The sequence below is a fragment of the Musa acuminata genome, chromosome BXJ1-5 (assembly GCF_036884655.1).
Source record: "Musa acuminata AAA Group cultivar baxijiao chromosome BXJ1-5, Cavendish_Baxijiao_AAA, whole genome shotgun sequence".
NCBI classification, from domain to species: domain Eukaryota; kingdom Viridiplantae; phylum Streptophyta; class Magnoliopsida; order Zingiberales; family Musaceae; genus Musa; species Musa acuminata.
Genome location: NC_088331.1, coordinates 36,694,812 through 36,720,960, shown reverse-complemented (window position 1 = coordinate 36,720,960; position 26,149 = coordinate 36,694,812). Strand labels below are relative to the sequence as shown.

The 26,149-nt window shown below is 34.8% G+C and overlaps 1 long non-coding RNA gene across 1 annotated transcript; it reads right to left on the bottom strand.

Moving 5' to 3' along the window:
- Nucleotides 1–8,524: 8,524 nt before the first annotated feature.
- Nucleotides 8,525–18,088, bottom strand: LOC135674161 (uncharacterized). The gene is made up of 2 exons (XR_010513535.1): nt 17,434–18,088; nt 8,525–8,805 (listed from the first exon to the last, which is right to left on the bottom strand). It is a non-coding gene; the product is annotated as an uncharacterized LOC135674161 (long non-coding RNA).
- Between the last annotated feature and the right edge of the window lie 8,061 nt (nt 18,089–26,149).

The following is a 26,149-nucleotide window of genomic DNA, read 5'->3' as shown; positions in this document are numbered from 1 at the left end:
CACTAATTCACCCCGTCTCTTAGTGCCAACTCGTTTCTAACATGAGGGACTACAGGTATACGGTAATTGAGAACAAATAAGTCTAATGGATTGGATTCCCCTATATTGCTTGGGGACTGTGGCGTAGTAGCCTAGGATGTCCGTAGTCGATGAATCGAGTAGTCCCTATCATATTAGATATACAATAAGCCCCTAAATTATTTGATCCTATGGATGAGATCCAATAAGAGCCAATGAGAGATTATTGGATAGATATTCATTAATCTAAGAGGCTTAGGTAGTTGGATGAAGATCCAATATCCAATAGGGCAGGATCCATTAGGGTTAAGTTGATAGGGGACCTCTATAAATAGGAGAGAACCAATGGTTCATAGACTAGAGCCTTTTTGGATTGCCTCTCCTATTCTTCTCCCCGTCTCCTCCTCAGATAGCAGGCTTGGAGACTTGAGAAGCATTATCACAGCTCTATTGTGTGGATCACCGCTAGAGAGGAGGACGCTTGATCTCCTTCACCCTCTGCTAGATATTTGCAATGATTCAGGGATATACGATCTCCCTAGGTAACACAATCTTTAATATACATAGTTTTAAGTTTCACGAATTTTATGCATCATTCTTCGTACGACGTCAAAAACATCTTTGGAAAATTGGGGATTTTGTTTTATGTTCTTCCGCTGCGCATGTGATATCACCCCTAGATTTCCCTAAAGTGGTTTCATAGCTAAGTTGTTCATGCAAAAGATTGATTTTGAACTACTTGTATTGTGTTTTGGAAAAAGTTTTTGACGTTAAAATCATTGATGCAAAAGCACGAAAGGGCAATAACTGTTGTTGCCTATGCTATTGTCGCAGAGGTGGCCAAACGCTGCTTGCAGCATTGGCCGTCTACATGCTAGTGGTTGGATGTCGGTGGCCTACTGTAGGTAGGTCGCCTATAATGGTGTCCACGAGAGCAGGCGACGCTTGCGGGCGACCTGCCCGTAAGGGGTAGGTGATGCCTACGGGTGACCTGCCCGTAGGGGCAGCGATGCTTGCGAGTGTTGCACCCATGGAGCAAAGGTGTCGTGGGGCAATGGTGCTTGTGGGCGCTGCGCCCACGAGTAGAGGCGTCACGGAGCAACGGCGCCTACAAGCACTATGCCCTTGAGCAGAGTCGCACACGAGGGCTGCGGTGCCCACAAGGGCGCTAGCTTGCGAGCAGAGCTGCCTGTAGGGGCGGCGGTGCCCGTAGGGGTGCCCGCTATGGGGTCACGGACCGGTAGAGGTGGCACCGCCGATAGGGTGGTGGTGGCCACAACGCAGGAGGCAGTGAGGGGAATTAGGGTTTTTGGGCAAAAGATATTTTTACCCCTTTGGAATTTGAGAAATTCTAGTTTTTGTCCTTTTGTCCAAATTATGAAAATACCTCTCATAATTTAAAAAAATTTCTATATGTCCCTAATTTTATAAAATAATAATTAATTAAAAAGTTTAATTGATTATTATTTTTTTATTATCTAGTAGTCCTACTTGATGATAATGTGCACATGTGATGTATGATATATGGACGAATGATCATGGATCATGTGATGTGTGTGTACTTGTGATTATTATTATTGAGGCATACAAGCCTCTCTATTTTATTTCTCATTTATTGTCAGGCCTGTGTGCCTATGATTAAGTTGTAATCACACGAGGAGGCGCATTAGGAGAGTGGAAGCGATAGTAGGACCCACTAGGCTTAGACTGACAATCACAATGTATGAAGATGTATCAAGATGCCGATAGAATCGTTGAGGATGAGATGGACGATTAAAAGGTATAAAGATGCACCACTACACACATAGATCTTGATGTGAGTGATTAGGCCCACTAGCTCGAGCCTGATCGAATTAGGTTGGGGTCCATAATCATCTAGTGTGATTGCTCATATGATGTGTGATTGCTTGTACACATACTAGATATGTATATATATTTGCATGCGATGTAGATATATATTAAATATGTATATGTGTGGCATATCATTTTAGGAGATCAAATCAAAATCTCCTCTCTCGACAATAATAAGTTGGTAAATATGAGATAATTAGATTAATCCACATTACCTTCCATTATTATAGGTAAGGACCAATTCTCGATGTAGGTTGAGTTGGTTGAGTCTCTCGAGACACCTATATCACGATTCGCTATCTTGCCTATGACATAGAGATGTCATCGGTGATTTGAGGACATAGTATGCTTGGTTAAGTCCCTCGATGGTATATTATCGAATTAGACTCATCTTGTAATGATGGTGTTGACTTAATCGAACATTATAGTTGGTCGAGTCCCTCGATACCATGGTGGTTCGGAGGCCGAACAAGACAGGAATTACAAGGAGTTATGATCGGAAAGAGTTGCCTACCTTTTGGGCTTATTATGATTGGTCAAGTCCCTTGAGGTTATACTAAGATGTTGATTAGATCTCGATCCCCACTAGAAGTCTATCTGAGACTTCCGTTTCACATGTTGAGGGTGTCACGTGACTCTTCAGTAAAATAGTGGGAGCAGATTAAGATAGAAGTCCATATCTTGATTGTTTATTTTTTTATAAAATATACATGTTATTTATTTATGCTACATCTTTATTTTCAGAAAATGTCACTTTCAAATCCCTTATGTAAAATACTTAATGGCAACCGCTTCATTGGTCCAAATTATACGAATTGGCTCCGCAACTTGAGAATTATTCTCACTGTGGAGAAAATTGTGTACGTCCTTGATATAGTGATGCTCATGCTCGAGGAAGGGGCAAACGAGGATGAGACCGCTCGCTATGTGAAGTACATAAATGACTTCACTCTTGCTCAGTGTTACATGTTGGGCTCCATGAATCCTGAGTTATAGAGACAACATGAAAAGTGTTGAATCTTAGATTTTGATAATGAAACCAATCGATATGTGTTTATGTTTTAATATGTGTTTTGAGTGACAAAGGATGCTTCGATCAGGATGAGATAATTAAAGCAAGAAAAATCATGTTGGGTCGGAGGAACATGTCAGAAGATTAGACGTCGGGCTTGTGAATCGGTCAACGTATCGACAAAAGGCTTCGGGTCGTGGATTCGAGCATCGAGCCAAGAAGAGCGGACATTGCACCAAGGATATCGGAGTTGCGGAATCAACTGGCCGATTGGGCAATAGGCCATAAGAGAGGACGATGCGCCAAAGAATCGGACGAAGCGTCGAGGGACCAATGACATGCCGGACAACTTGATTAATTCTTAGTATTAATTATCTAGATTGAAGATTATTTTATATGTGCAGGATTAACTATGATAGCAAGGCATAAAGCAAAATGAAGTCCCGGAGTCAAGGACGCGATCACGTTGGGAGTTCGAGAGTTCGTTGGAAGTCTAGACGTTTGTCGGAAGTTCTGCGGGAACTAACCGAGAAGTCATGGAGCTTGCCAGAGAAGCTTGTCGGGACTCGCCAAGTGAATCATTGCAAATCTAAGAGCTTGCCGGGAGTCCACCGAAACATTGCCGAGAGTTCGTCGGAGGTTCGCCGGAAGATCGCCGGAAGCTCGCTAGAAGAATAGACTTACGAACTTAGTTTAGCTTAGAATATGTCTTAGGAATCGTAGTTAGCACGTAATTGAGCTAGGATTGGGCCAACCCAATTACGGGCTAGCTAGGCCCATGTAAGAACTATGTTGGGCCCAATAAGAAGCCCAAATAGTGCCCCAAGAAGACTCACCATCATGGCACAGTCTTCGAGACTGTGTTAGGCAGTGGTACCGTTAGTCTGGGTGGTTGTACCACCCCTGGCGGGTGCCAGGTGATGGTATGCCAGTTTGGGTAGTGGTACCGCCTAGCACAGCATCCTAGGTGGTGGTACTGCCAGACCTGGGTGGTGGTACCGCCTAGGATAGTGTCAGCCAAACTGACACTGGGCGGTGGTACCGCCCGTGCCCGGTGAACGCGAGATGAGATATTTTTAGGTTCTAAGTTTGAATTAACATAAAGCCTATAAATGCCTCTCTCATCCCTCGTTAAAGCACATAAGTATTGAGAGTAAAAAAGTATAGAAACCTTGCTGTAATCTTGTGTGAGCTCCTCTCATAGTTCTAAGTGTTAGAATAGTTTGAGAGAGGAGTGAGTGGGATGTAAGGGTTATCTCCTAAACCCGGTAAAAAGATAATTGAGCTATAAAAGGGTGGTTGGCCTTCGCCTGTTGAAGGAAGGCCTCTAGTGGATGTTGGTGGCCTCGATGGAAGAGGAATAAGAGAAGTGGATGTAGGTCATGATTGACCGAACCACTATAAACAACCGTCTTCTCTGGTTTGCATTTATTTTTGCTATTTACATACTGCAAACCTCTTTAATAGCTTATTGCCTTCAATATGTTTATACTCACTTTCAAGTTAAATTTCCGAAAATGGTTTTACGTTGGAAACAATTTCATCGTACGAACATCATTTGAAATCAACGAAAGATTTTTCGTTGCACTAATTCCCCCCCTCCCCTTTTTAGTGCCAACCCTGATCCTAACAAAAAGATGGACATCAGATTCATTCTTCTATATGTCCATAAACTATTTTTGGAACAAGGAAGGACTAAGTGAGATGAGATATCCAAGAGCCTCTTCCACGCTAGGATGGCTGAGGGGACACCGGTTCAGAACCATGCCCTAAAGATTATAGAGTAGATAGAGAAACTCACAAGTCTAGGAATGGTCCTAGAGGATAATTTATGTGTAGATCTTATGCTTTAGTCCCTACTAGATTCCTTTTCACAGTTCATAATGAATTTTAATATGAACAAGCTTGAGGTGACTCTCCCTGAGCTCCTCAAAATGTTGAGGGAGGCAAAGAGCACTATCAAGAAAAAGAAATTAGTTCTATATACTGATGAGACCAGAAAGAAAAGGAAGGTAGAAAAATCCCCTAAGAAGGGTATGGGCAAGGGCAGATCGAGTAAAGAAAAGGTTGCCAAGAAAGACCTAACAAAGGACAAAGGCCAGTGCTTTCACTATGGCAAAGATGGGCACTAGAAGAGGAACTACAAAAAGTATCTTGTAGAGAGAGTGAAACAAAAGCTTAGAGAAGCTTCAGGTGCTATTATGGATGTAAGTGTGTCCAAGAGGAAACGAGATTATGTCACATCAATAAGGGAATGATTCAAAAGTTACTAAAAGATAGATATCTAGATCCATTTAGTAGGATTGGAGAGAGAGCTATTGAGCTATTGAAACTCATAAATAGTGATGTATATGGTCCCATGTCAACTCATTTCATAGGTGATTACTCTTACTTCATTACTTTTACGAATGATTTCTCAAGGTATGGACATATATACTTGATGAAGTATAAGTTCGAGGCCTTCGAAAAATTTAGGGAGGATAAGAATGAAGTGGAGAACCATACTAGAAAGAGTGTCAAGACTCTTTGATCAGATCAGATCAAAGAGGTGAGTACTTAAGTACAAAGTTCACTCAGTTCCTCAAGGACTATGAGATTTTGTCTCAATGGATACATCCTTATACACCTCAACTCAATAGTGTATCCGAGAGGAGGAATTGCACACTATAAGAGATGGTGTAGTCCATGATGAGTTTCACTGACCTATCTATCTCATTTTGGGATACACTCTAGAGATCATAGCTTACCTTCTGAACAAAGTTCCAACTAAGTTGGTAGTATCTACCACATATGAGATATGGAAAGGGAAGAAGCCCGATCTTAAGGTTGTTAAAATTTGGGGTTGTCTTGCACACGTTAAAAGACACAACCCCGATAAGTTGGAATTTAAGATGGAGTGGTGTAAGTTTGTGGGATACCCCAAAGAAACTTGTGGGTATTATTTCTATCATCTCGAGAACCAAAAGGTCTTTGTAGCCAAGCGAGCGGTGTTCCTTAAGAAGGAACAAATTCTTGGTGGAGATTCCGTAGTCCTAGTGGTGTATCTGGTCCTTAGACTTGAGACACTAAGGATATCCTATATGAGTACTCCATTCTTTGATACCAAACTTATAGGTCTGGAAGTTCTAGATCTAGCATAGCTGGTCAACGGGAGTGGTTGTTAATCATACGAGAGCTATTGAGTGTCAATAGAGGATCATCCGCTCTCGGTATCATAAGAGGAATATCTCATATATTCTTGCTCAATCAAATCCCTAACCAAGGTCATTCGGATTATGAGAGAAAGAGTTCTCTAGGAGAATCCGAATAGAGTGAGACTCGAGTAGAAACTATAAAGATCTGACAGCACCATGCCCGGTATATGGTCTCTGGGATATTAAATGGATGAGATACTATAGGTACATAGTAACTAAGGATAGATATGTCCAAATGATTGGATTCTCTTATATCGTTTGGGGACTGCAGCGTAGTAGCTTAGTACATCCATAATCGATAAGTCAATTGAAATTATTATGGAGATAATAATTCATTAAGTCAAAAGGAGTTCTGACAGGTATAACTCACGGCTAGTTCGATATTGGGCATAGAGGGTCACATATATATGCTAGGCATTGCAACGAGTAGAGGTTCAGATAAAAGATATCCGTTAGAGCTTCTATTTTATTGGATATCTAATAAGCCTCTGAATTATTACATCTTATGGATGAGATTAACTAAAAACCAATGAGAGATAATTTTATAGAGATCCATTAATCTAAGAGGCTTGGGCAGTTGGATGAAGATCCAATAACCAATAGGGAGGATCTATTATGGTTAATATGACAAGGGACCTCTATAAATAGGAGGGAGTCATAGGCTCATAAACTAGAGGTTTCTTGGTTGCTACCTCCTATTCTCCTTTCCCCTTCTCCTCATTAGATAGTAAGTGTGGAGATTTGGGTAGCGATTTGAGGAGTATCATCATAGCCCTGTTATGTGGATTATCGTTAGAGAGGAGGGCACTTGACCTCTTTCATCTACTCCTATAGATTTGTAGCGATCCAGGGATATACAATCTCCCTAGGGAAAACACTATCTCACACGTGGATTTAAGTTTCATGGGTTTTTGCACACCAATCTTCATATGACGATGAACACATCATTGAAAATTTTGAGAATTTTGGTTTTCTGTTCTTCCGCTGTGCATGTGATGTCACCCCTAGATTTTCCTACACTAACAATATATATAAGATAGCAAAAATAGCTTTCCTGCATAAGACAATGAGTTTGAAGTGCCGATATCAAGCAAGGAGGTAAATCTTGCCTAACACCCTCAAAATAAAAGATGGGCTGAACTAGTATGCAAAAAGTGATCATGTTTTTATAACAATCTATACTGATATGATAAAAAGATAGTCAATCCAAACCAAATATAATATCAAAACTCCAAATCTCTAGGAGAATCAAATTAGCAAGAAGTTCATGTTTTCCAATAGAAATCAGGCAAGATGACCAAATCAAGCGAATCTCCAATAGTCATAGTTACGTATAGCATATAATCTAGTGGTCTAAGTTGAATGCCTAAGTGATAAGCAAAATATTACAAAACAATACATAGATTGGAACTATAGTCAAACAAAATTTTTGCATTTCCATTATAAGCATGAATAATATTTTCGACCACTGATTTAGAAGCTTTAGAATTATATTTAGTGATAGCATACACTTTGACATGGGCGGATGATTTAGGAGGTAATGACTATTTCTTCTTATTCAAAGGGCAATCTTTTAATTTATGATCCAACTTCCCACAACCTAAACAGGCTTTAGTCACCCAAAAACATGGACTTGTTTCACTATTTAACCCGCATTTTACATATGATTGAGTCTTTTATGGTGACTTCCTTTTTCAAATCTAGATATCTTGACTCTCTTATTACTATTTTTTGATTTATTTCCTCTCTTGTTATTGTTGGTAAACTTGTTCTTGCTATTCTTGCCCCTGATCTCTAGAGATTCTTTTTTTTGTTCCCATCCATGCTCAACCTCTACATCCAACATAAGGGTGGCAAAAGAAATCCTTTGATTATCAGAATAATTTAGTACATCAAATATCTTCCCTATTCGCATTATCTATTATTTTGCCACTAATGGATTAAGTTCACCATTGAAATATGAAGAACTAAGCTACTTAAATTATTCTGTTCCTAGTCCATTCTAACTTGATATTCCTGATCAACACTTTCATCCCACTCAATCAATCAGAAGTAGATGAAGTAGGAGGACTAAACGTCCTCGTCATTCTAGATTCCTAAAAGACGTAAAAAAAAAAATTTCATTGATCTCTATATAATTTACTAAACCTCAATATATTTTGCATATTAAATAGATCAAATATCTTAGTGATCCTCAAATCATGCTCTGATACCACCTCTGTCACACCCCCCGAATTATCATATTCAGGAGGTGTGACCCTGTCTTAAATCAATAATATTAAAATTTCATCAATAATTCAATTCAGGATCTAAACTAACATTTGTGGACACTAAGAAACATTCAAGTATCATTCACACCCATAAAACCTATGTGGTTTATAATCATACACCACATCACTCGATAATTCATAAAATCTAAAGCCAACTCAACAAAATAGTAACCACATCATAAATCTATAAGTGTGACAATCTATATGATTACAAAACCAATGTTTACAACAAGTTTATATTATTGTACAAATTAAACTTAACATTTCAAAATTCTAAATATGAGAGGTCTTTTAAAACTTTTACACAATATATCAATTCAAATATGTCGACAACATTTCATTATATGCAAAATACACTTATACAACAACAACACAATAGCCAATAAAGACTTGTCCATAATTTGAATAGCTTTTCACTGCCTCAACCCAGTTCTAACATTTTAGTGAGTGACAAGCTAACCTGAAAAATTTATATAACAACAAATGAGCTAAATAGCTCAGCAAGTGACAAACATATTAATGGTAAAAGAGAGCATGCATAGCTACAAGCAAACTTAGTATCCCAATGCAAGGCAGGGATACAAGAGTTTATAGATATTATCTCATTAGATATAGAATCGCAAATGTCATTTCATTCAAAACATATTTGGCTCATAACAAATGGAGTAAAGTATAATTGGAACATATCAATAATTAAGAAGCATTTCGGGGTATATCAATGACGTATGAAATATTTCAAAGCATACCAATGACATATAAAATATTTTGAAGTATATCAATAGCGTATGAAATATTTCGGATCATATTAATGGTATTTGAAATATTTTCGAGTATATTAATGACATATGAAATATTTCAGAGCATATCAATGACATATGAAATATTTCAAAGCATATCAATAGCGTGTGAAATAATTCAGAGTATAATAATAACAAATAAAATATTTCAGAATATATCAATGATATAAAAAGTATTTCGGAATATATCAATAGCATAAGAAGCATTTTGGAGCATATCAAATAATAAATATGAAATAGAAGCTCAAATATTGTATTTGACATTGCATTCAATTTATTCTTATCCAAAGCACATATAGAAGCACATAACCAAACCTTTGGATATCATATCAAACACATAAAGATGAAGTAAGATCATAACATAATATAGTCTATTCATTTCTGAATGACCACCAAACCTAAGTCTCCCACGTTTGGGAGTTCCATCCACCCACGTTTGAGTAAAGTCATAGGTGACCAATAGAGCATCACGAGCTTTAAGTATAACTCCCTTTACCATTTCTAACAAAGATTCACATTATCCCATAAATACCAGAGAATAAAAAAGATATTATAAATAATGAAATTAGCACATATCGGAAGCATATGCAGAACAATGAAATGTACATGTGCTTTTATGAGTGAATACGATGCAAACATATTATTTCAAAAATGCATTCAAATTTAAAAGAAAATAAAAGCAAGATTATACAAGGATTCCAAGCAATTAAATATAGCTCAATTGAATAAAGAATGCTAGATAAATTTAATGTCTAAAGAGATGAAATTGGAATAGGCACATTTGACGAAAGTTTTATTCTGATAGATTCTGTGAGGGATATTGTATAAATAATTTGAACTATCAATTATACTCTAATTTATTTAAGAAATATGTTATTAGAAATATATTTTAATCTAATTTTATAGAAAATAAGTTTCATATGAATTGGACTTTCCAATAGAGAGTTATAAGTAGTTTAGTATCAAAGGTCAAAAATTACGATCCTTATTTTTATAAAATATGTAGGGTCAATTTAAATAGAAGTTTGGGTAGGCATTTGAACTCCAAATCTTTCAATCTAAATATCAAAAGAAATATCTATGAGTTTAGTTTCCATAATAAGTTTTGCATAAATAAGAGTTTTCAACAAAGAGTTATAAGCAATTTAGTAACAACGGGTTAGAAATTTTGGTCTCTATTTTACTGAACTTATAGGGTCAATTCAATTAGATGTTTGGGTAGGAAAATTTACTCCAAATCATTTAAATAAGCTATTAAAAGAAATCTTTATAAGTCTATATTCAGATCAAATAATTTTGTCTAAATTCGAAATAAGTACAAGGATTTATAGCTAAAGAAAGGTAGAAGGGTCAGAATCTCAATAATTTTTTAGATTCAACCCTTTATATCCAAATAAGAGAGATATCATATTGCCAGGCTTGAATTATTCAAATTTCTCATATTCAAGGTAAAAGTAGAGATAAAATTATAGTAGAAAAGGATTATAATACTTGCCTTTCAGTGATTTTGATCCAAAGAAGTTTTAAACCCAAATCCTTCTTCTACTCTTCCTCCTCTTCTCCCTATTTTCCCATCTTCTTTCTTCCTCCACAACTGCAGCTCATGCAGAATGTAGAGAGGCATAGTTGCTTACTCTCCCCTCTCTTCCTCCTCTTCTTCTACTCCTTCTCTCTCTCCCATAGATGTAGTCACAACCCCCTCCTCTACTTCCTTCCTTCCTCCCCTCCTCTTCTTCCTTTCTCTTCTTCTTCTCCCAACTGTAGCCTCTTCTTCCTCCCCTACTGCTCTTCCTCTCCTTCTTCTCTCCTATCCATAGCCTTAGCTACAAGTCCCTTCCACTTCTTCCTTCCTTTCTCTCCTTCTCTTCTTCTTTCCTAATCGTAGCCACAACCGCAGACTCTTCCTTCTTTCTCTTCTCTTCTTTCACTCCTTCTCTTCTTCCTTCCTCTTCTTCTTTCCCAACCACAGCTGTCATAGCCATAGCCATAGCCCCTTCTTTTCATTCTCTTCTTCCTCTCGTTCGATTCTTCCTTTCTCTTCTTCTTTCCCATCAACAACTGCCACAACCGCAGCCACAACTACAGCCCCTTTTTTCCTTTCTCTTCTTTCTCTCCTTCTCTTCTTCCTCTCCTTAACTTCTTCCTTCCTCTTGTTCCTTCTGTTGAATCTCATATTTTGATGATATAACCAATTGATAAGTATTTATGATTTGATCTGCGTCTTGAGTGATGCAGGATGCTTTGATCAGGATGAGACAATTAAAGCAGGAAGAATCATGTTGGGCCAAAGGAAAACATGTCAGAAGATTGGACATCGAGACGGAGGATCAATCAACATATCGATAGAAGGCTTCAAGCCATGGATTCGGGCATCAGACCAAGAAGAGTAGATATTGCACTAAGGATATCGGAGTTGCGGAGGTTAACTAGTCAATTGGGCAATAGGCCGTAAGAGATGACGCTACGCCAAAGAATTGGATGAAGCGTCGATGGACCAATGACATGCCGGACAACATGATTCATGTTTAGTAATAATTGTCTATATTGAAGTGTATTTTATATATGCAGGATTAACTATGATAGCAAGGCATAAAGCAAAATGAAGTCTCGGAGTCAAGAACGTGATTTCGTTGGGAGTTCGAGAGTTCATCGGAAGTCCGAACGTTTATCGGAAGTTCTACCGAAATTGACCCCAAAGTCTAGGAGATTGTTAAAGAAACTCATTGGAACTCGCTAAGAAGATTGTCGTGAAGTCCAGGAGCTTGTCGGAAGTCCTCTAGAACAATGTCGAGAGATCGTCGAAAGTTCGCTGGAAGATCATCGGAAGAAACCTAGACTTACGGATTTTGTTTAGCTTAGTATATGTCTTAAAATTCATAGTTAGGATATAATTTGGATTATAATTGGGCCAACCCAATTAGGGGATAGTTGGGCCAAGTTTGGGTTATGTGGGCCAAGAGAAAGTCTCAAACAATGACCAAACATGTGAAACCATCGTGGCACAGTCTCCGAGACAATGTCAGGTAGTGGTACCGCCAGTCTAGGCAATGCTACCGCCTAGACATAGTCTTCGAGGAGGTGGTACCATCGGTCTGTGTGGTGGTATCACCCAGACACAATCTTCGAGAGGCTGCAAGTAGTGGTACTACCCAGACTGGGTGGTGGTACCACCCAATGGCAGGGTGTCAAGTAGTGGTACCGCCCGTACATAGGAAACCCAGGTTGGGATATTTTTAAGCTCCAAGTTTGAATCAACTTAATGCCTATAAATATCCCTCTCATCCCTGTTCAAGATACATGAGAGTAAAAAAGGAAAGAAATACTACTGCAATCTTATATGAACTCCTCTCCTTCTTCTAATTGTTAGAATAGTTTGAGAAAGGAGTAAATGGGGGTGTAAGGGTTATCTCCTAATCCCGGTAAAAGGAGATCAAGTTGTAAAAGGTGGTTGGTCTTCGCCTATTAAAGGAAGACCGATAGTGGATGCTAGTGGCCTCGACGAAAGAGAAATCAAAGAAGTGGATGTAGGTCATAACGACCGAACCACTATAAAATCTAGTTTATGTTTTCCTTCTTGCAATTTACTTTTGTACCAAACTGTCTTTCCTCCTTATTGTGCTTTTACTATACCTACGCTTACGAACAAGCATTGAATTTCAAGTTATCTTCTGAGTTCAGTTTTTATCGTATATAACATTTTTAGAACCAACATTTTTACCGCTGGACTAATTTACCCCCCCCCATAGTGCCGACTCATTCATAACACTTTCTTAGCTGTAGATACAGTTGCAGTTGCCATAGCTGAGTCACAGCCATAACCGTAGCCCCTTCTTTCCCTTCTCTTCTTTCTCTCCTCTTCTTCCTTTCTCATCGTCTTCTCTCCAATCCGCAACCCTACCCACAGCCTCCTTTCTCTCTTCTTCTTCTTCTTCCCTCTCTTCTCCCTCTTCCCTTCTCTTCTTTCTCTCCTCTTCTTCCTTTCTCATCATCTTCTCTCCTATCTGCAGCCGTACCCCCAGCCTCCTTTCTCTCTTCTTCTTCTTCTTCCCTCTACTTCTTCTCTTCTTCCCTTCTCCTCCCCGATACACCGCACCTCCTATGTTTCCTCGTATGGGAAACAGAGATGCGTGAGAGTCGATAAGATAAAAATTATTATTTTTAATTTTTTTATAACTTCAGTGGGGTATAACCTTAATGAGAGCAATGGATAGAGTAGATCAAAGTCTAGAAAAAAGAAAAATATCAAGTATTATATTTGTGACGAGATGAGGCACATTAAGAATGTGTTTTGGATGAACAAGAAGAATGTAGATAAAAGAAATGAACTGTGATTCAGATGATTTTGTAAAGTTAGTATCTCAAATGAAGGTGAAGTGTTCTATGGTGAGGCAATAATGATCTTGTTGATGTTTGGCTAGTAGATTCAGTATATCATGGCATGACCTCGAGAGAATGATTCTATCAGTATCAATCTTTTTTAAGAGGATTTGTTTCTCTAAATAATGATCATACCGTAGAGATTATCAGTATAAGAATATTATCGACACTAATCAAGGGGTATGATATGTCAAAGGCCTAAAGAAAAAATTATTGTTAGTAGGATAGTTGGATGAGCTTGGCTATAGGACCTATATTGAGAACGAGACTATAAAGATTGTCAAAGGAGAACTCATCGTTATGAAGGTGGAAAAAATCCCAACAAATCTATACATATTTTTAAGAGAGACACTACAAGAGGTAGATGTATCTATTGTATCATCTAGCTTTGAAGAAAAATCTACTATGTTATGACATCAAATACTAGGACATATTAGAATGAGGCTTGAAGATTCTCTCCAACAAAAGCTTTATTTTTGGACTCAAATTGATAACTTTTCTTTTTAGTGAGCATTGTCTTACAAATAAGCAGAATGAATTAAAATTTACAAGATCTACTATGAGAAGTATATACATATTTGTCGTGATTCATTTTAAGTTTGGGAGTCATCGGTTGCATCACTAAGAGGAGCAAATTATTTTATTTCATTTATTGATGATTATTGTAGGAGATGTTGCATATCTAATTAAGAAGGCAAATATGTTTTTAGTATCTCAATCATTTAAAATAAGGGTAGTAAGTATTTTTAGATAGATAATAATGTAAAATATATAAACAAGAAGTTTGATATTTTCTACAAACAAGAAGGTATTGAGAGACAGTTAACAGTATTATATAGTTTTCAACAAAATGGTGTAGCAAAGCATTATTGAGTACTGCAAGTATAGCCATGTCATTCTGGATAAAAATAATAAGAATCGCTTATTATGCTATTAATTGGTCACCTTCAACAACTACCGAGTTTAAAACATTTATAGAAATGTGCACTAGTAAACTGGTTAATTATTCTTTTCTATATATATTTGATTGTCCTACATATGTAATGTTCAATACTCAGGAAAGAACAAAGTTTAATGCTAAATCCATAAAATATATATTCATCGACTATGCTAATGGAGTTAAGGGATATGAGTCATGAGATCCATTGATCATAAAATAATCATAAAAAAAGATGTTATATTTATAGAAGATCTATAAAAGGATGAAAGTGACAGCATAGTGAAAGAAAATTTAAAAACTATTGAAATTCAAGTGTAAGAGGATTCTTCGAAAGCAACAAAGGGGCATGATAAACAAATATTAATCTAGTCTAAGGGTAAAGAAGTTCGAAAGTTAACTTGTAAGTAGGTACCATCGGCTTAGCACAAGGAGTATGTTTTGGAGAGCAATGTCGCATACTGTAATATAACTGAAGATAAAGAGCCATCAACTTTCTAAAAAGCATTATGTAGTAGTCCAAATGCATCCGGATGAGAACAATGTACAAAGAAATTAAAGCTGTACATCAAAATTAGACATGAGAACTTACACCACTACCAAAGGAAGAGAAGCTATTGAAAATAGATGGGTATATAAAACCAAGAGAGATAGAAATAATCAATTGGAGCGATATTGTACAGGACTAGCAGTCAAAGGATATGCTTAAAAAGACGATATTGATTTTAATGAAATATTTTTCATTTTCATTCGACTTAATATAATTTGAATAATTCTCACTTTGTATGTTACATTTAACTTACATATAGAGTAATTAGATATGAAAAATATATTTCTTCATAGTGAGCTAAAAGAAGAAATTTATATGCTTCAACTAGAGGGTTTTGTTGAAAAAGGAAAAGAGAACTTGGTTTGCAAGTTAAATAAATCTCTGTTTGGCTTATTGTAGGTGTTAAAGTATTGGTATAAGAGATTTGATTACTTCATCATTAGCCTTCGATATAGTAGACTTGATTTAGACCATTGCACCTATTACAAGAGGTTTAATGATAATAATTTTATTATGTTACTACTATATGTTAACGATATGTTGGTGATAGGCCCCAACAAAGATCGAGTTAAAAAATTAAAGGCATTTTTGACTAGGGAGTTCGATATGGACTTAGGACCAGCAAATAAGATTTTAGGAATGTAAATTCAACGAGATAAAAAAGATAAGATTATAGGAATGTAAATTTATTTAGACAAAAAAGAAAAGAAGATATGACTATCTCAAAAGAATTATTTGAGGAAAATCATATGGTGCTTCAACTTATAAAATTTTAAGTCCTTTTCTATTTCACTTCCTATGAATTTATCCTCAAGTGTATACTCTTTTCAATGAAATGGAGAGAATGAAAATATCTCGAGTACTATATGCATCGTTGGTGAACAATTTGATATTTGCTATAATATGTAATAGGCCATATATTACACAAATAGTTGATGTGGTGAATCGATTCATTAAAAATCCTAGCAGAGAGCACTGAAATACAATTAAGAGGATTATGAAATATGTCAAAGGAATCACAGATGTTGTATTATGCTATAAAGGATCGAATTTTATTATAAAGGATATATAGGTTTTGGTTTTGCAGGTGACATCGATAAAAGAAAATCCATCACAAACTGTGTCTACACTTGCAGAGCTGGGTTTCAAAGTTGTAGATTGTTGCAGCCCTATCTATTACGAAAGTAGAGTACATGGTAGCCATACAAGCTTGCAAAGAAATATTTTGGATTAGAAAGTTAATTGAGGAATTCAAGCATAAGCAAGAGAATATTCTCATGTATTATCACAATTAGAGTACCTTGCACATTAAGAAGAATCCAACCTTCTATTCAAGAATAAAGCACATAAGAGTCAATATCACTATGTTCAAGAAATAATAAAGAATGGTATCGTATGGAAGATTGACACAATGGACAATTTAGTAGATGTTATGACAAAGTAAATCAATACTAATAAATTCATGAGGAACAAATTCTCTTATGGCCCAGTGGAGACAGGCAACATGACTCAGCAAGCAAGGGTGAAGTATTTTATTTTATTTTATTTTTTATTTTAAGTGGGACATTTGAAGTGATAAAACAAAAAAAGAGAGAGAGATAGGGTAGTTGCAACCACCTACCATGCGTGGGTGCAATGTGGAAAGTTTCAACACCTCATCCGATCCGATCTATTGTGCAATGTATACGTGCAAGAGTTTCTCCTTGTGTAGGACTCCAGTGACCTTATAAGATAACAGATAGGAGAGGGGAAAACTCAATATAGCATAGTGAGCCATCCTCAGTAGAATAATAGAGAGAAAGATAGAGAGAGAAAGAGAGAAGGAAAGGAGTTTCTTCTTATTTTGGTTACTTTTTGTGAGTCTTTTTTCTTCTTTTTTTTTATTACAAGGGAGAATGTGTCTTCTTTTTTTAGAAAGAAGATTGTAGTAAGTTTCTTCTGGTTTGTCTGGATATTTTTCTCAACCAGTTAAAAATTTTACCATGTTATATCTTGTTGTTATTATTTTATTATTATTTTATCTATGATTTTACTATTTTAACATAATAATGTTTGTCCACATCCCATTTTGGTTTTATTCATTTTCCTGACATGTAACTCAAGAGTTTGGGTGAAACCAATATTATTGAGATTCCTAATAATTGAACCATCATCCTCTCTTTCAAGCAACAGTGGCTTATAGCACAGACATCTACAGCTTGAAAGAAAACAAAGGAAAAAGTTTCGCAGCTGCTACACTGAAAGTCCACATCTATTGAGAAGAAAAGACGATACATGCTATCTTGACCGATAATAACAGAATACCGAAGCAAAGTATAAGAAATCGGTGCACTTCTGGTTCTAACAAATAATTGTCTTTTGAGACACAATCATTTTGCCAGAACTTTGTCTATTGTTAGAAAGAGCAGGCAAGGATAAAAAACTTACGATTGAGGAAGATTAAACATATTATGGCTGGAAAGCAACCCTTGGACCACTGAACCTGGGAATGGGTGTTGGAAACAAGCCACGTTGGTGGTAGTGGTGTGCTCCAAGATGCAAGGACTTCTCCACATAGGAGATGGTGGGAGAAGGGCTCACTTGCATGAACATGTAGTTGCCTGCGAAGAGCTCCCCTAGGTTGGGTCTTCCCTCCATCAATCTCTTGAGCACCTTGGCGATTAAAGCTCTCACTGAATCCCCCACCACTCTGGCCTTCCTCCTAAAGAACCTTCTGAGCCCGGCCACTCGCACTCTCGGCCTCCGCCACCTTCCGTTTCTCTTCAATCTGAACCAACCACTCCTCCCCTTGAGCACTACCACCCCTTTAAATTCCGCCTCAGCTGCGTCTTCTTCTGATTCTGGAGAGAGCTTCTTCAGCTTCTGGTACGAAGGATTGTAGTAGCTGGAAGCCATGTTTCATTCCTGTATGGAAGCGGTGGCGGAAAGATAGGGCAACGAAGCTATGGAATATAGTCTCCACTTGCTTTCTGCATCATAATTAAGGAGGGTCTTGAGGGGTTGGGGTGACGCTTTTAAGGCTATTAAATGCTGAAAGAGTTTGGTGGGGGAGTGGAATTATTAAGTTAGGAGGTTCGATGGTATCATCATCAGGTAAGCGCAAAAGGCATACTATTCTTTCTAAGAAACACACTGACTTTGTGGTAGCCATCAACTCTTCTCTCATGCATCACATTTTAACTTTTGGAGATGTGTGTTGCAAAATTGTTTTTAGCCCTCACTTCTTTATAATTAACCAATAGCGTTGATGGTGGGAAACAAACGGAAGGAGAAACAGCTAAAAAAAAGAGCCTCAACTTTTACACGTGATGCTCGCACTTGCTCGTTCATGTGCTTCGTTGAAAACTGGATATGCAACTGAAAATTTTGAGCAGATAAACGGCTAAAACTGCAACGAAACCTATATTATGGGATATCAAATATTATAATCCATCTAATGTGATAATTGGTCAATCAATTTTATTTAATTTTAATTATTTATTAAAAAAAGTTAAATTGATAATAATATCTTTAGATATTATAATCTGTCTAATGTGATAATTGGTCTAACAATTTTATTTAACTTTAATTATTTATTAAAATAAGTTAAATTGATAATAATATCTTTATCAAATTTTTATACGTCAAACTTAATCTTATCCATTTTTGATGTGATAGGATATTATAAATTTGAACTTTTAACTATAATTATGAGAACTACAGTAATAGATCAATCTAATGCTATGGTTTTTAAAAAACTATAAGGTAAAAGTATGTAAGAAACGTTTTTCCTACTGCATATTTTTTTTGTGTTTTTCCCATTAGTTTCTGTTCTAAAGCGTCGTGAGGAGGCTCCTTATTCATACACTTCTTAAAAACGACAAGAAAAAAATTACATAGGAAACGTTTTCCCTACTGCGCCCTTTTGTTTTTTTTCCTATTAGTTTCTATTCTAGCATCCCGAGCTTCTTAAAAAATACAGAAGCTCCTTATGCACTCGCTGTCAGTGCTCCACACTCTTCATCTTCTTGTGCGAGGTTTGCCTACATTATAACTTTATTGGGCCTTCGTAGATTTGAAACATTTATGATCATACTTTTCATGATAGATTTATTCTGTATTTTTTTCTATAATTTGGGGGATTTCATGTGTTTGGATAAAGATTATTGTATTATGATATTTTAATGTTTTGGTATGATTCGTATAGGAAGAGGGATGGTAGTATTTAGGGTTTAAATGAGCCAAAACTCAACAAACAATAATGTTATGAGATCATATTCATCCTCAGTCACACTTTGTTACCTTTACCAAGTACTTAGTGGTTAGAGTTTCAGATGGTATTGTTATAATGAATACTTCCAAAGTTTGACTATAGTCTTTTGAATGGTGCCAAAGATCAAAAGATCTCTACATCAAGGAAACCATCTTTTCAATTCATAGAACATAAATAAAAAAAAAAATTATTAGATATATTTTATAAAATTAATTATTTGTCACTATTTTAAATATATTTTTATATTCATATTATGTCTAATTTGAATTGGATTTAAATTGGATCTAGGTGAACTATTATTTTCATCACTTTTTCAATTGATGAGAAGTATGGATAAAAGTTGGTTATAAAATGAAAATAGAGTTAGTAAGGAGTATATACAAGCGTTTACAAATTTTATTAATTTTGCATTTGAGTGAGTAGCTCAAGATGAAAAAAAATTTTGTCCATACAAATTATATTGCAACTCTTGCTATAGAAATTATTCAACAATGTCTTACTTATTGAATCTCGAATCTTGATTATGAAATCAATTAATGAATTTATAGATTAATATATTTTTGAGATAAATAATATAAAAAATATATCGATTAATGACTCGAACTATCAAAGAGTAAATTGTCAAAGCAAGAGAGTCAAATGTTGTGTCGGGAAAAGTATCATGTCGGAAATTGAACATCGAGCTGAAAGATTGATTGACGTGCCAAAGATTGGACTTTGTACTATAAGTTCAGGTATCATGCCAGAAGGATCGGGTATTATGCCAAAAGATCAGATGTCATGGGAAAGTTGACATGTCGATAGATCGGGCGATATGCCGAAAGAAATGATAATGTGTCAAAGGTTCGGACAAAGTACTGAAAGATTGGACGACATTCTGGAATGGCTTACAAAATGCTGAAAAGCTTCGTAATTGTGCCGGATATGTAGTTGGATTGTTAAATGCCTTGATCGAGGTGTTTCTAGGTCAAATTGTGTTGGAATTGGGCCTAAACTATGCCAACTTATCAAGAAAAATAATATACTTAGACTCAGGCCAAATTAGGCCTATTAGAAGGCCAAAACAATAGCCTTGAGTAGGCTTGGGTGGTAATACCACTAGGCCTAGGTTATGGTATCGCTTGAGTCAATCGAAAAGCACAAATAGTGCTTGTTAGTGTTGCCGATGGTGATATCGCCTAGGACGACAATTGTACTATCCAAAATTCAAAAATTCTGGTGCTGGTACTACCCGAGAGTCCAAAATTACAACGTCAAAAATTACAACGGTAGTACCGCTAGTTGTTAGTGGTAATATTGCCCGCACCCCAAAATTTTCAAGAATTTGAATATTTTGGCTTCATTTTGAAGCTTGTTGGGGCCTATAAATACTCCACCAAGGCTTGGTTGATGGAGCTTTAAATTATAAGTTTGTGAAAGGTTGTAGCTTTGTCTTTGAGCATTATTTGAGTCTCTTCCTCCTTCAGTTTATAGGTGATTCTAAGTTGTTGGAGATGAGAGATCTTGTAAAAGAGTGAGTATGAAAGTTTTCTCCTAAGCTTATTAAAAAGAGAAAAGGTATAATAAGGATAATTGATCTTCAATCGTTGGAAAGGAGATCAATAGTGAAAGTCGGTAGCCTTAAGAGAAGAGGAATTGAGAGTGGACATAGGTTAGGGAGATCTAACCATTATAAATCGGTTTACATTTCTTGTCTTGCTTTCGATTTGCTGCTGCTTACTCATTTACTTTACTCACAACCCTTACTCGTATTTTTGGTTAATCACATTTATGATATGGATTTAATAATAGAACTTTAAAATCAGAGAAGAAATTACTATAGTACTAATTGACCCTCCCTCTTAGTGCTATTACGATATTAACAATTGGTACTCTTAGTTAGATTAACACCCAAGAGTTCTCTAATTGCTTTTTTAAGCAATCAAGAAGGCTACTCCATCACTCATCCTCCTATATTCAATGTGATGGACTAGACTTATCGGAAAACATGAATACATATTTTCTTGCTTTCTATGGAGTTTGACTTATGGAATGTTGTTGAGTTTGGATTTCAAAAATCTTCTAGACTGATGAATGAATTAAATGATTTTAAAAAGAGAACGTTTTCTTTAAATGCTAAAGTTATGAATGCTTTATTTTATGATTTAGACAAGAATGAGTTTAATCAAATTTCTACTTGTGATATTATACATGATATTTGATATATACTGTAAGTTACTCACGAAGGCACAAATAGAGTAAAAGAATCTAAAATTGATCTTTTAGTTCATAGTTATGAATTATTTAAAATGAAGCCAAGAGAATTCATTGGTGACATATATACCCGTTTTATGGATGTTATCAATGATTTAAAAGCTCTTAGTAAAAATTATACTAATATTGAATTAGTGAATAAAATTTTAAGGTCTCTTCTTAAAGGTTAGGATCCAAAGGTAATAACAATACAATAAGCTAAAGACTTGAATAAATTTCCTCTTGAAAAACTCATAAGATCTTTAATGACTTATGAAATGACTTGTAAAGCCATAAGATCTTTAATGACTTATGAAATGACTTGTAAAGCATATAATGAAGAAGAGGAAAACCTTTCAAACAAAAGGAAGGATATTCCCTTTAAAACCAAAGAAGATTACTCAAGAAAAAGCTTAAGTGATGATTATGATGACGTGACACTCCTTATAAGAAGATTCAAAAAGTTCATAAGGAGAAATGAGACAAATCCTATAAGACAAGAAGGTAAGAATAAAAGTAAACCCAAGAAGGATGCAGTCATATGCTATAAGTGCAAAAAGCCAAGATACTTAAAAAATGAGTGTCCATAATTGAAAAAAAAAAAGTCATCAACCCAAAAGAAGAAAACACTCAAAGCAATGTGAGATGAATTAAGTAAGTCAAAGGTTAAAGAGCAAATCAATGACGAAGAAGTGACAAACTATGCCTTAATGGCCTTTAACGATGAGGTATTTGACTTTCCTGAAACATCTTTATCATATGATGAATTAAATGAAGTATTTCATGATTAATATGATGAATTTAAAAAGATAGGTAAAAAATATAATTTGCTAAAAAATGATCATGCCTCTCTCACTAATGAATATGATGAATTGAAAATTAAATATGATAACTATATATCAATACCTGTATTGAATGTAAAGAGTTAGAATCACTTAAAAAGAAAAATATATTACTATGACAAATATTAGAAAATTTTAAAATTAGAAATAAGTCACTGAATATAATTAGATAGTTTAAAACATAACTTAATAAGCATTAGTCAACTTTATGATAAGAGATATAATGTTAAATTTGAATCTCATGCCTGCATTATAGAAATATTAAATAAGAATAAATCGATTATTGCTTTAAGAAGTGATAATGTTTATACTATTGGTCTTGATTATTTTCGTGATAAAACTTGCTTTTCAGTTTTGAATGATGATGCATGGCTTTAGCATAGAAGACTAGGGTATGCTAGTATAAAATTAATCTCACAAATTAGAACTAAAGAACTTGTAAGAGAAATGCCTAAAATTAAATTTATTAAAAATAAAATTTGTGATGTGTGCTAACTAAAAAAAAAATAAAGAGTAGCTTCAAATCTGAAAACCAAGTAAGCATCTCAAGACCATTATAACTAATTCACATGGATTTATTTGAACCTATTGATATTAGAAGCCTAGGAGATAGCAAATATGTTTTTGTAATTGTTGATGATTATAGTAAATATACTTGGACATACTTCTTAGCACATAAAAATAATTATTTTAAATATTTTATCAAAATTTATAAACAAGTTAAAATGAAAAAGATTTTATGATTTATTCTATTTATAGTTATCATGATGGTGAATTTAAAAATCATGATTTTTAAGAATTTTATGATTTGAATGAGTGTGACCATAATTTCTCTACTCCAAGAAATCCATAACAAAATAAAGTTTTTGAGAGAAAGAATATGAGCTTACAAGAGATGGCAAAAATAATTCTTAATAAACATAGCCTACCCAAATACTTTTAGGCCGAAGCCATTAACACAATATGCTATGTCATGAATAGGGTTTTTATAAGACATTAACTATCTAAAACTTCCTAAAATTTATGGAATAATAAAAAACCTAATATTTCATATTTCAGAGTTATTAGATGTAAATATTTTATTTTAAATGAAAATGATGCCTTAGAAAAATTTGATGCAAAATCTGATGAAAGTATTTTTCTTGAATATTTCTCTATCTCTAAAGCTTATCAAGTTTTTAATAAGAGATCCTAAGTTATTGAGGAATCTATTTATATTATTTTTAATTAATCTCCTAAAGTTAAGAAAAATAATTTTGATGATGATTTTGAATTTGATAAATTAAATTTGAATGAGATTTCTCCTCTCTAAAGTAACTTGGATATATCTATTCTAAAGAAATCTTACCCAAGAAATGAAAATATGTATATGTACATCCTAATAAGCTAATTATTGGATATACATCATAAGGTACTCAAACTCATTCTTTGTTAAATTATTTTATATAAATGCTACATTTTTATCTCAAATTGAGCCTAAATACATTGATGATACTATTAAAAATGACTCTTAGGTCTTCTAATGGACAAAGAGTTAAATCAATTTGAAAGATATAAAGTTTGGACACTTATTTTTAGACCTAGTGATTATCTCGTGATTGACATTAAATGAGTTTTTAGGAATAAGCAAGATAAATATAATATCGTGATTCAAAATAATGCTAGATTAGTGGCTAAAAGTTTTAACCAAAAAGAAGGTATATATTATGAAGAAACCTTCACTCTTATGACTAGACTTGAAGCCACAAGAATACTTTTTACCTATGCATATTTTAAAAATTTTAAATTATTTTAATTGGATGTCAAAAGTACTTTTCTTAATGGTTTTATGTTGGAAAATGTTTATGTTGAGTAACCACTCAGATTTAAAAATAATCTTTATTCAAACCATATTTATAAATTATATAATGCTCTCTATGGGTTGAAGCAAGCCCCTAGGGCTTGGTGTGAGAGATTTAGCTCCTTTCTTATTTAAAATAATTTTTCGAAAGGCAAAGTCGATACCGCACTGTTTATTAAACATTTTAAAGTTAATTTTCTTATTGTTCAAATTTATGTTAATGATATAATTTTTGGTTATACAAATGAATCTTTATGTTAATCATTTGCTAGGAATATGAGTCAAGAATTTGAAATGAGTTTGATAGATGAATTGATATTTTTCTTAGGATTATAAATTAAGTAACTAAATGATAGAATTTTTATTAGTCAAACCAAGTATACTTTAGATATATTAAAATGGTTTCATATCGATAGTGCTATGTATATTAATACACAAATGAGTATTTCTACTAAATTAGATATAGATACTGAATGAGAATACTTTGATCAAAAGACTTATAGAGGTATAATAGGTAGTTTATTATATCTTACTGTAACTAGACCTGATATAATGTTCAGTGTTGGGCTTTGTGTAAGATTTTAGTCCTATCCTAAAAAAATCTTATTATAAAGTAGTTAAAAGAATTTTTAGATACCTAAAAGGAACTCCTAATCTAGGATTATGATATCCTAAGTATAAAAATTTTGATTTGGTTCCTTATATTGATGCTGACTTTGCATAATGTTGAATAGATAGAAAACGTACCTTTGGAACTTGTTAGTTTCTAAGTCATGCATTTGTTTCTTGGTCTTCTAAGAAGCAAAACTCTATTGCATTATCCATAGGCAAAGCTGAATATGTTATTGTAGGTGCATGTTGTGTGCTAGTAATTTAGATGAAAAATAATTTAGAAGATTATAGACTTTGTTTAAAAAATATCTCTATAAAGTGTGACAACACTAGTGCAATTTGCTTGTCAAAGAATCTTATTCAACATTCATGAACTAAGCATATTGACATTAGATATCATTTTATTAGAGATCATATAAATAATCATGGCATATTTTTGGATTTTATTAATAAAAATATCAACTAGCGGATATCTTTATTAAACTACTAAATAAAGAACAATTTGATTTAATTAGAAGAGAACTAGGCATATTAAACCTAAATGAATTAATCTTAATAAGACTAAAATAAAATTTAGATGTCCTACCTATTCTTCAAATTACTGAACCAATCTACTCAAGACTAGTTAGATTGTTCTATAATAATTGTATGTAGATAAAAATGATAGTGTATCCAATTATCTTCTAGGGTATCATATACCTATTATAGATGACATAATTATTGGGAAATCTAGGGTGACATCACATGTGCAGCGGAAGAACAAAATATAAAAATCCTAAAATTTCCTACAGAAAATAAGGTTTCATCGTCGTGGAAAGATTAGTGTGCAAAATCAACAAAACTAAAAAACTACCCGTACAAGGGAGATTGTATTACCTAGAAAGATCGTATATCCCTGAATTCCTATAGGTCTGTGGTAGAGGATAAAGGAGGTCAACTGTCCTCCTTTCTAGTAGTAATCCATATGGTAGAGGCTGTGAAGATTCTCCTCAAATCATTACACAATCCTCCTTGCAACATACACCATGTAATCAAGAAGGGGCTGCCCCTTCTTGCTATCCACATGCCCTAAATAGGGGCTATAGGTTGAGGATGAGAGGGAGAAAGGAGAATAGAAGGTGGCAGCCAAACAGAACCTAGCCTATGACCCTTTGGTTCCCTCTTAAATAGAGGCCCCTTATCAATTTAACCATAATAGATCTTGCCATATTGGATACTAGATTTCCATCCAACTATCCAAGCCTCTTAGATTAGTGGGTCTCTATCCAATAATATCTCAATGGCTCTTATTGGATCTCATCCATAGGATCCAATAATTTAGGGGCTTATTAGATATCCAATAAGATAGGGGCTCCAGCAAATATC